Source organism: Chelon labrosus, assembly GCF_963514085.1.
Source record: "Chelon labrosus genome assembly, chromosome: 17".
In the NCBI taxonomy this organism is placed as follows: Eukaryota; Metazoa; Chordata; class Actinopteri; order Mugiliformes; family Mugilidae; genus Chelon; species Chelon labrosus.
In genome coordinates, this window is record NC_140350.1 from 12,189,548 (window position 1) to 12,201,259 (window position 11,712).

Sequence of the window (11,712 nt, forward strand, 5' to 3'; positions counted from 1 at the left end):
AACACATGCAAAGCTCAAAGTCACACCATGAATGTTCATAGGATAAGGCAGATGTGGGACCATTGTTCAAACACTGACATTTGTGGTGCAGAAAAAGGTGGAAAATGGGAAGTTTTTTTTGTTGAAAGGATGGGCGTTAAATAAATATTGGCAATGCTCCCCCGACAGCAGAGGTTTGAGAAGGTCATTGCACCATTAAGGAGGGAGAAGTGGTGGAGTAAAGGAGGAGCTGAAGTATGTTGATGTTGTCGCGGTACAGAGAAAACGAAGGATGAAAATGTTTTAAATGCACTTGGAGAAAAGTGAAAACTTCAATTTAAACCAAAGAAATGGATATAGGTGAAGGAGATATGGTGTACATACACATTGTGATTATGTTGCTGAGGGGAAAACTTTAAACCACCTTTGTTCCCTTGAGATCTTTTTTCTTTCTTTCTTTCTTTCTCTCTCTCTTCTTTTTTTAATTCGAAACTACTGCCTTACAGTTAATACAGTTGTGTCAAACTCTAAAATATTACGGCAAGTGCCATAGTTTCTCACAATAACGAACCCATTCAGCAAACCCGGTCCGCCTCCACACTGCTTCTTTTTTATGTATTCAGGACAGTTGTCTATAGAGGTTTTCTCCACCGCATTGCACAGGAGTTTATAAGCGGACCTCAGGCAGCAGACTCAATTGCTGAAACAGAAGAACAAATATTATCTCCTTTGTGTTTTCTTTCTACTTTCCCTATGGCTAAATTATGTAACTATGTTCATTTATGTTCCCTACGCTCAACGTCTGCACCCTCACTTAGGGCCATGCAACCAAATATGACGCCGTGCTTGCTAGCATAAATGATAGGTTCACTGCTTTTCAGCTTGAATGCCAAACATTAAATGCCAAACGTACTTTTAATTTAAAAACTCAATGCATACTTCCTCATTCGTGTGCAGCCCTCTAAATCATATGATAAATCTCGCATTTGAGTGATTACATTTGAAAGTCTGCTGCTAGTATTGAAATGAGTGTTAATATCTGACTATTGTATGAGCTCCCTGTTTAAAAAAGGAAAAGAAAAAGACAGTTTTGATGCTTGATTGCTATGCTGCACCACGTTTTACAGCAGCCTTAAGTTAATGAGTCACAACTGAAGCTACGGGCGTGCTTGTATGATTGGAAAAAAACAGTGAACCGCCAAGTGTCATTTGAAAAAAAATCAATTTTCAATTTACTTAATAATGGTGTGAATGCATCTCTGCCTCAAACAATAAGCAAACACAAGGAGGCACTGGAAGCAGTGGTGGCTGTCACTCCATTTTTCATTGGAAGATGAAAGCTGGGGTTCGTGTGCGCCGCTAATCCTTTTGAGTGCTGTACTCAGTGAGGTGACACGCTCCCTCTCTCTGCCTCAGATTTCTGCATTATGTTCTCGGAGTCCCTCTAACACCCTCCCCAAATTACGCACGCAGTATTCATGCATGGCTGACATCCTCCCAAGAGGAGAATTCTTTGATAAATTTGACTTTTATTTCCACCAGGGGACCTGCGTTTTGGAGAAATGGTAGCTTAAGAGCAGCTGCTGCTTTCCATTTGAAAAGCGCTCGGTCACCAGTGTAAACAGGGTTGCTTCATTTTGCTTCTTTAAACAGATGGATTACTTAATTACTGTCTGTGCCATCACAGTCACAAGATATTCCCAAAATCATAGACCTTGATGAAGTCAGAATTTCATAAAAGTGAGTGAATTAAGACTCTAGGATGAAACGAGTTCACAGAGAATGATACACTAATCAAGGATTTTGCTCTTCAGGGTGCAGAGTGAAACACTACTTACTGTAGCTTTTTAATCAGGGTTACTGAATGCTGTGCAGAAAGCTGGGAAACCTTTAAGCAGATATAAGAGAAGAAGAATTTAAGTATTCTGCTCTGCAATACACAAACTTTGAGTTATCTTTACATGCCTGCATGGTAGCATGGCACTGCACAGACCAAACAAACTTTGTCTTGACTAGTTTCTGTAGCCTGAAGGATTTAGACACATGATTAACTTTGAAGCATTACAGTTCATGTCCTGAAATTTGATTTGGACCAACCCGCTGTCCAGCCTGAAGTGTGTGTGTGTCTGTGTCAGTCATTAAGAGATTACGTAATAGCGTGATAACACCAGCTGACAGCTAAAGATAAAAAAAGACTGATTAAACTGCGCGCAAGGTACCCTTAACAAAAAAAATGCAAATATAAGTAAGCCTTGGGAACATAACTGAATGCACTTACAGTACCTCGCCATAAGAAATACATTGAGAGAACTTCACACACAAGAAAAGAAAAGTAGTGGCGCATGCACTCCCTGTAGAGATTACACTTTTTCTAAACTGTGACATAACAAGGCCATTAAAACTTCTGCAAAGCACAAGTGCGTCTCAACTGATTAACATTAACATCCTGTGGCCACTTAATTGCGTGAGGCTCATTAGACACAGGTTGCAGGTTCCGTTCGGCTGCCGCCTGAAATCTCTGAGTCATGAACTGCATCACATGTTACGCAGGACGTCCTGTTCATACAGACCTGATGCTGTTACCGGTACATCCGTGCAAAGGGTGTGGCATTCATAAACAGGGTTTGTAACTAACTAAATGTGAAAACTGTGTGTGTCTTAAATGTCAGAAATTTGCTTTGTGAAGAAAAAGAAGTATTTGTAATGCTTTATTACTTTTGTTTTTTTCCTTTGGTGTAAAGAGGCACCAGATTAAACAAATTGAAACTGTTGAACTGAATTTGCATTTCAGGCATTTAGCCACTTGACTACTCGTGTCATGATAAATGTCCCCTGTTCCAGAGGGTGCGTGAATGTGCATGCTTGTCTGATGTTGTTTATGGCCAATGTTCAATGACAACAAGTCACATAAACAGGGCTGGGCCCGGACGCCCAGGGGATGACGGTCTGAGTAACCAAAGGGAAATCTGTGGAATGTAATGAAATTTCAACGCTCAAAAGACTTGGTCGTGACACTGAGTCTCCTTGAAATGAACTGTGTGTAAAAAAAAAAAAAAAGAAAAGAAAAAAAAGATATGCATTATGTGTACAGTTCTCCTCAAACACAGTGTTATGGAAAATAAAATTGATATATCATACTTTGGTGGATTTGCTTATTCATGCATTTGTGAAATCAACAACAAGAAATTCACAGCAGTTGTGTTGCATATTCTGTAAATATCACACATTTTTCTTCGTAGACAAGGATGTCAAATGTTTTAGGGTTACTTTTCTGTTGATGAGGCACCCTTCTTAAGGTTTAGAATTAGGTTGAAATGGAGTTAGAGGACTCTTTCCAGCTGGTGGTGCAAACTTTTAATTCCCTGATGCCATCAGGCCCTGCTGCTTTGCGCTTGCGGTGCATGCCTGGCTCTCTTAAGGGGTGGAAAATTTGGATAGGTATTTTGATCGGGAACGCGCGCTGCCGCCGTTACTTTTTGAAAAGGTGAGGATTTAAATTGGGGCAAGCAGCTTGGAACGTTAAAGGGCATGTAAGTTGGGTTGCGTTAGGCATGCTTGCTGCGCTTGTGGAAAGATAAACCTTCACTTTTGAATTTTAGTCTCTTGTTTGTCCCCAAAATCTCCGACATACATTAAACGCCACACCATTTTCTTACATCCCCTCCACACAGTACTGTATGTGTGTGAGGGGAAAGAACTGGCGGACAGAATAAGCACTTGGGAGAGTAAATGCAGATTAGATTTTTTAGCAGACGGCAAGACACGGACAAGTGGCTGGAGGCGATCCAGCACCAGAGGCAAAGGCTCTGATTAAGAAAAGGAGGGTGTGGTTAACAGAAACTGCAGCTTGCTCCTGATGAATAATTGCAGGAGATAATATCCAGATGGGGGCTTCCACTCCTTCTCAAACTTAAAGCAGACATCGTTATAATGAGTTATAAGAGGGAGAAGACATTAAGATGGATGCATAATATTTTGTCATATATAACTTTCCCCACATGTAATAGTTTAATAAGTATTAAAAGCCCCATATGGCACCATCCATCCGGTGTGTTCATTAAAATGCAGCCTCTCAATAACAATACGCTGCCAAAGATTAGGTCAGCTGATTTTAAAGTGATCACCACAGCAAGTATTACAATTTAGTTCCACTATTTGTTGTTTCAAAACTCCACACCCTAAAAAAGATGAATGTGCCCTCTCCGCGCTGCAGCGTCCGTGGCAGCTAGCCACAGTGAATATCACAAGTTCAACAGATCAGCAAAGAGTTTAATCTCATATTTCAAGCTGATGTCTTTGTCACCCAGCAGCCCTTCAATTTTCCTCCCAGGGCTTAACAGTTGCCTTTAATAATTTAATAATTCTGATTAACATTTAATGTGTAAAAAAAAAAAAAAAGGGGGGGGGGGGGGGGGGACTTTAATTTGCACCTAATGCATGGATTAACAAAGATAATCCACGTGTTAGATTAAGTTGGTTAATCCATGTATTAATTTCACTAAGAAACAATATGATGCCATTCCATTTCATATTGAAACAGAGATTAGAGGACCGTATTTTATTAAATTGCACATATCTACTCCATATATCACCATGGCCGGTATTATGAGGTAAATACCACATAGATGGGTCTTTACTGAGAAAGTTTCGGAGTAAGAGACTGACTGTAGAGGACACACAGAAAAATAAATAAATAAATATGCCCCAATTGTAAGAGTTAGAAAACACATGCTCTAAACCCGCGTGCCCTTTTGACACATGGACCCCTTCACATTTAAGACAGAAACAGAATGCCAGATAGTTTCCTGCTGAGAGGAACACAGCAGTCTCTTTCAAAGGAAAAGGGATCAAAGGACTCTGGGTTTTATATTCTGGAGCAACACATTTATCTGTTCAAAAAAGACTATTCTGCCGTGATTTTGTATTTTCTATAACAAAGTATAAAACTGTTGTTGGAATTTCTCTTCTTACATTTATGACAATTTACAGAAATCCTTTGCATACTCGCCGTTGTTCTGCAGCATGTCAGCTTTTTAAATGAACTAAATTCAACCAAACAATCGTCACTGTTACTCAGAGATAACTTATTTATGTAACCGCCATGTCGCGTGTTACATATTTTTAGGTTTTCGCTTGCCATTTCACACCATGTCTGGATGAGCAGCTGACTACCCCTGACCTTCTCATGTGTCACTTAACGTCATACAATGATACGTGACGAGGCAAACTTTGCTCGGAAATGCGCTTTTCATATGGAATTCCATTATGCTTGTGGTTTAGCTTGTGCCAGCTCTTCCTCAATGTTGTACAGTGTCTACACTAAATCAAAATTCATACCAAAGATGCCAAGTTTTATATGGTTGCCACACATTGAATCGAAAAAGCATGCACCCAAGTCGGACCAGTAAGATAATAGCATAATAACCTATGAATAAAGAGAACTTCAATTTTTTTCCTTTGTTTTAGCACAAAGGACTATTCTTTTAGGAAACATTGGAATTTCAGGGCATTGCTGCCATCTGTTGTTTAGTTCTCGGTCTCAGTGTCGCGTTACGTTCACAACACTTATAGGCGGTTTAGGCTTCTGCGTCAAATTGACGCCGTAGCTACAGAAATAGCCCAGACCCTGCACAGATCCTAACGGCATAGCCTGATGTGCACCTCCCCAGAAATGTAACTACGCGGCGTGGCGACACAAACCTTAAGAGCTGCGATTGACTCGCTTGGTAGTAGTGTGTTTCCGCTTTTGTATTTGATTTGATTGTGATGAAGATGGAACACATCAAGGAAAAGGTTCGGAGATACAAACATTTGTATGACTCTTCTTCGGCAAAATTTCAGCGAAAGTTTCCGTCGCCATTGCTGAAAGTAAAGCAGGAAGTGGAAAGTGAAGCAGGAAGTAGAAACAAAAATTAACCCGACTGGCAAAAAAGACACAGCGCCGACTAGCGTTTGGGTGGTGTTTTTACAGAGCGGGCCAGACTGACAAGCTCACAAGTATAAATGGCTCACAACGTTGTAGGCTACGTGCGTAGATTACGGTGTCTAGTCCCGTACCGTAAATGAACCTTTACTAAAACAGTGGACAAATTAGGATCATCACTTACTTTTGTTGAAAAGTTCCGTTCTTCTATGCAGTTTTCGCACTTTGCAAATTCATCTTGCGAGCCAGATTGGACCCTCTGGTGGGCCAGTTTTGGCAAGCGGGCCTTATGTTTGACACCCCTGATCTGAGAATGAAAAACTGCAGGTTTGCAGAATAATTTCCTTTCACGCAGGCAGAGAAGGTATGTGCCAGATGGTCAATGACTGCAGTCTTTGCTGTGTGTTCAAGTTTTTGGTCCAGACACAGGCGACGTGACTGTCATGTTTGCTGTGTCCGTACCTTTGAGGAAGTCTGAGCTGTGACAGTGACAAGAAGTATGACCTTTACAACAGCAATAGATGGCTAGAATTACTGTTATACTACTTTTTGACTCTCTGCATGTATCCTTTCCTGTTGACTATATAGTTAAATCTTAACAGCCACTTATTAAATATTGTCTTAGAGCCGGGCTCGGCCAAACCAATGAGTCTGAACGGCCTTATCCATATTACAGCTTGTGTCCCGCTGCCAACAAGCTCCTCTTCTGCCACTGAAGCAAAACAATCGCGGCTGCAGTAATGCTCAACTTCAAACCCCTTTAATTACTGGACTTTGAAACTGGCAGAAGTACACTGACAAGCTGCTGCTCCGAGAGTCCAACGTCTGCTCTTTGCTGGGGGCCGTGGGAGCCTGAAGACAGTTGATAGCTGACGAGACCCTCCAGTATACTGCCCAATGGTTGTCATGACAACAGACACCTGCCCATCTCTGTAACTAAAATCAACAGTCATAAACAAACCGAAACTGTAGAGCAGCCAATCTGTGGTGCTCCTGTGAATCAGGCTGAGCGTTCAGTGGGGAGATTAGGTATTCCAATTTTCATTTTCTTCTCAGTCCGTTTTGTCACTGCATAATTCTGCATAAGTCAGCGGTCTCAGCTGCCATCCAATACGATCCACGTTACTCCTGGATATACCGGAGGTCTTGTCTTTGTGAATGCAGATAAAACCTGGGTCGTATTTCCGCTACTAAAGCCTTATTCTGCTTGTGAATTGCTGAGTCATTCTCCAATTCCATCATTAACTGCACGTATATGTATGCACCTTCTAATGTTTTTGGACTCGGGATTTAATTGGTATTTAGGACCACTTATATTATATCTACCCCATTGAGAAAGTAACGACTCGTACAGCCATTTACATGAGGCGAAAAATAATCAAGGATCCGTTTGGAGACAAGACAGTACCTCTTGTAGCTGCTGAGGCTACTCTTTTTTATTGCAGTTCCTGTGCAATTTGCAGGTGCAATTTACAGACAATAGTAAGTTGCACCCGTCATTAAACACTTTCGCTCTTCTCACATGCTTACCTCACAGCGAGGATGGTGGCAGAGAGTTTTTGGTCCTGTGTGTGCCGATTTTTCGCCAGGTGCACTATTTGAATCCCAAAGCCCGGTGACACGAAGGTCAGGTGAAATGGGAGCTCTAAATTGTAGGTGTGATTGCGCGTGTGAATGTGTTCGCCTGTGACAGAGTGGAAAGCGTGCGCACAATGGCTGAGAGACGGGATGCGCCCTTATCCTGCTGTGAAGGGCTAAGACCTCATGTGCCCTTGGACAAAGTTCCTTAGAAAATGTATAAAGGGGTCTTGCGTGACAAAGCACTGGCGTCCCACAAATAGGCTGCTGTGCCTCTCACACAATACATAAAGAATAGAACTGTTAATAATCAACAACTGCAATCAGTATATTCAAAAGTATTTTAAATGTAATTTAAGTGATGCACAGATTATGTTCCTGTCCACATATAGCCTTGTTTCTTCGATAATCACCTCCCTCCCTTCCCCTTCCCCTTCCTTACCTTTGAATCCTCCCCTTCTGCTTCCACTGTGCATTCTTCTTGAAGGAGGCCTTGATTTACATATTCATCTTTACATGATTCTTTCCAAGGTCACAGGAATATTTCACTACAATGACTGTCATCTAGCACTACTGCTCTTGTGCAAGCACATTTATCATACACTGGGATGTGAATTAATTAAATGGACAAAAAGCAAAGTGTGACTTGACTGAAAATTGTATACGGTGCTATAAATAAAGACTAACGTGACGCTTACACACAATGTGTATGTCCACACAAAAGATGTTTTGGCATGAATACAGTATTCTGTTCCTCAATTAATGATTCTCCCATAGACCTTAGACTCCTACATGCGCATACGACAGTATGTCATATAACGCATTGGCCAATATGTGAACTGAATAATAATGTAATTTATCTCCAAAGTTTTTAGAATTAAAGCATGGATAAGATTTTCTGTTATCGGTGACCCCGGCGAGGTGAGTTTGTGCATTTTTGGCCCGGATGATCAACTTTATCTGAAACAGAAATAGGCAGGGAGCTCATAATTGGTTGAGCAAGCTTTAATTTAGACCTTGCCCTTTTGCCCTCTGCACACTTTTCAGATTGAAGACCAAGATGAAATTTTTAAAGTGGTATGCATGAAGGGCATTTGGTTTTTCTGCACAGCTCTTCAGATCTAATGCACACGACTTAGCCCCTTTTTGGTCAGAGTGAAGTACCTAATTTTGCATGAGGACTTTTTAATTCATAATTGACGTCAATATGTCGATTAAGAGTCATATTACTTACTTTTAGCAGTCTTTTTTGTACATGGGATGCCTTTGATTTTACACCAAGGATGTAAAATTGCTTCTCAATCTTTCTTTCCTTTTTCTTTTTTTTGCCATTGCCATTGTTTTTTCTATTCTCCTACTTTCTCTGCACAAGCATTTTCTTAAGAAGGACGTTGAGAGAGGAATTTATGTGTGAGTTCTGACCTGGCAGCCTTGTGTAATTTAGCTTGAAAATGATAACACTGCTGCTGTTGCTGCTGCTGCTGCGGCTCGTTTAATAGTCAATAAATTAACCGACTGCAGACTATTTATTATAGTGTACAGCGGCTGTTGAAGCTACTGAATGTTAATAGTCATGCAAATGTAAAAGAATAAGAACTGGATATCATATAGATTGCAGAACAAAAAAAGTAAACACTGATGTATGATTTTGTCTAATGCATTATCACGTTTGATTATGGATAGCTAAATTTAAATTTAATAGAGTAGAAAATGAATGTCAGCGGCAGGCTTTGCCTCCTGATTCCTGATTCATTAAATGGTACTGATGCATATTGTGGGTGGCGTATTTAGTTAACTAAAGTTTGTGTTATTGCTAATAAAAGCTAAACACGACGTGTGTTTATTCATGTCATTGTGTGGCACTCATTTTGAACTATCCACGTCTAATGATACTTTATTGTTTCATGTTTTTTTAAGTGTTGTTAACACAGTAAATGATTACATTCACTAAATGACTGCAGATGCTTCTTCTTCTTTCCATCTATCCATGCCAATTATTCTGTAAATGGATAGTAATTATGATATCATTATTTTTCCATTTACTTTGTCGCAATGCTAAGTGCCACAGGGATGTATGTAGATCTGTGAGACCGTCTTCACGTCTGCAAAGCCAGCACTGAAAACACTTGCGAAATAAATAATGGATTTCTCTCCTGTTTCTATCACAGATACAGCAAATTGGGAGTTCCTCCACATGTTTCAGGGTCAAATATGACAAACGCAATTTATGAGTTTTCAAATGGCATGCTCTCTCTAAGTAGCAGAGCTCCATTTTGTGATGCTCTACAGATAAATGTAGTTTAGTTAATAGGCTGTTCCCTGAATGGAGTCGGAGACTCGAAGACTCACTGTGCTGACTGGCAGGCCGTCCCAGCTCTCCTGATCCAAATCTGCTCGGCAGAGGCAGTCCAGAAGGTGTCTCAGTTGCCTGACTGGAAGGATTAAAGACAACATCAAACAGTAATCTGAGATCTGTTCATTAAAGCTCCTCTGATAAAATGGAAATATGGATGCGAGTTATGCAAGTTGAACAGAGGGAGAGAGAAAACTGCAACGGGAGTTTAATGGCTCGGGCACAATGAGAATCACTGAGTTCAGTCACCTGAACCGTAACCTGTAACTACTTCAGCTAACGATCACATTTCTTCCCACAATGTTCCTGATTAGCTGACAACCTGACCCCTTTGTCAAAGTAGGATTTAGCCATCAAAACAATTTAAATCGAGGTTTTATAGTCAGCAAAAAATAAATAAATCGTTAGTATAATAACCTACTTACAGAATATGTTTAATCCTGCTTTACTTTGCCTCCATTAGTGCAGCACATCATAATATTCAAGAGTCAATGGAAGGTCCAGGCGTCTCACATTTTAACACCTGCCGAAAAGTATTTAAAGGGGAACTACTGTTTTTTACAACCTGGACCTTATTTCTGGCATAAAATATGTGTAATTTGTAGTCGTTCGGGAGATATTTAGATCTGTGTATATTGATATATTGGGAGTGACTGGGGCACCGAAACGCTGTATACTGCTAGTTTTTTGCAACATGGCTGAATATTTTTTCCGATTCTGAGGTTGTGGATGAACCATGGCATTAGCAAATTACAGGTAAACAAGTCGACCGTCGCAGGTGCGTGCAGCGCTCAGAGATGACATCATCCAGGTCAGAAGACAACATCATCCGGGGTCTGTAGATTGACCTACAGACCCCGGATGATGATAACAGGTAACTCCAGACTCAAAGGGGAATAGCACTAGCGTACGATAACAAAATATTGGTGAAATGAACAAGTTTCGCAGCAGATAATGCGTTATTTAGAGGCTGCGTTTCGGTGCCCCAGTCACACCCACTATATGGATATACGCAGATCTAAAAATTGTCCGAACATCTACAAATTACACAAAAGTTACATGGGTGAGTAAACAATTGTATTTTATGCAAGAAATAAGGTCCAGGTTGTAAAAAACAGTAGTTCCCCTTTAAGATATTACCTAGTAATTTGAAATAAAAGTTTGAATCATCCAATTTTAGAAATCCCGCATATCACTAAATACATTGCAGGTAAAGGACTTATTTAAATCACATATTAGTGATGTGCTTAGGCTTGATTTAAATTTAATTTTATCAGCTGTGACACTAATGAATGGCATTTTGTTTTTGTCCTTCATCCAGCTCAATGTTCCACCTCTGCCCCTCTCTTGTGTTTGATTAAAGTTGCCCTTGATGGTGCCGGCTTCATAACACATGCATGATTAATGCAGTAATGCAAACGACGTGCAGAAATGGATAATGCTGTGTGACATTTGTCCTCTTGAATACCATCAGAATAGCTGATCGTGCTCAAGATTGGTTTGCTAGCCAAGTGTGTTAAATCTCGACTTAGAGATATGTTTATTTATTTTACAATGGATCATGAAATGCTAATATGTTACGGTATATAATCTGATTTTGATCCCATATATTTAAAAGACATGCCTGAAAAAAAAGGCACGCCAGATCCTGGTTTCTTGTTGATAATGTAGAAAATTCCATTTCCCAGATGTTGATCAGTAATTTTTCTTGGCCGTCTATTAGAAGCATATGTCAGTTAGTTTCTGAAAAATCTGTGCCATGCTTTTTGCTTGCCAGATGGCTGTAATTCCACTAAACAACTGGTCACTATGTGACGGTGTTGACGCTCGGTAATCATATTGACTCAGTTTTCTTACTGGTTAGTTGCTGAAGAGGAGA

General features: G+C 40.3%; 1 protein-coding gene across 1 annotated transcript in view; it reads left to right on the plus strand.

Moving 5' to 3' along the window:
- grik1a (glutamate receptor, ionotropic, kainate 1a) overlaps positions 1-9,801 on the plus strand; it is a 211,024-nt gene extending 201,223 nt beyond the window's left edge. The window contains exon 18 of the mRNA XM_084564465.1: positions 9,792-9,801. The gene's annotated coding sequence lies outside the window, so the exon portion shown is untranslated. The remainder of the gene's footprint in view (positions 1-9,791) is intronic.
- Positions 9,802-11,712: the final 1,911 nt, after the last annotated feature.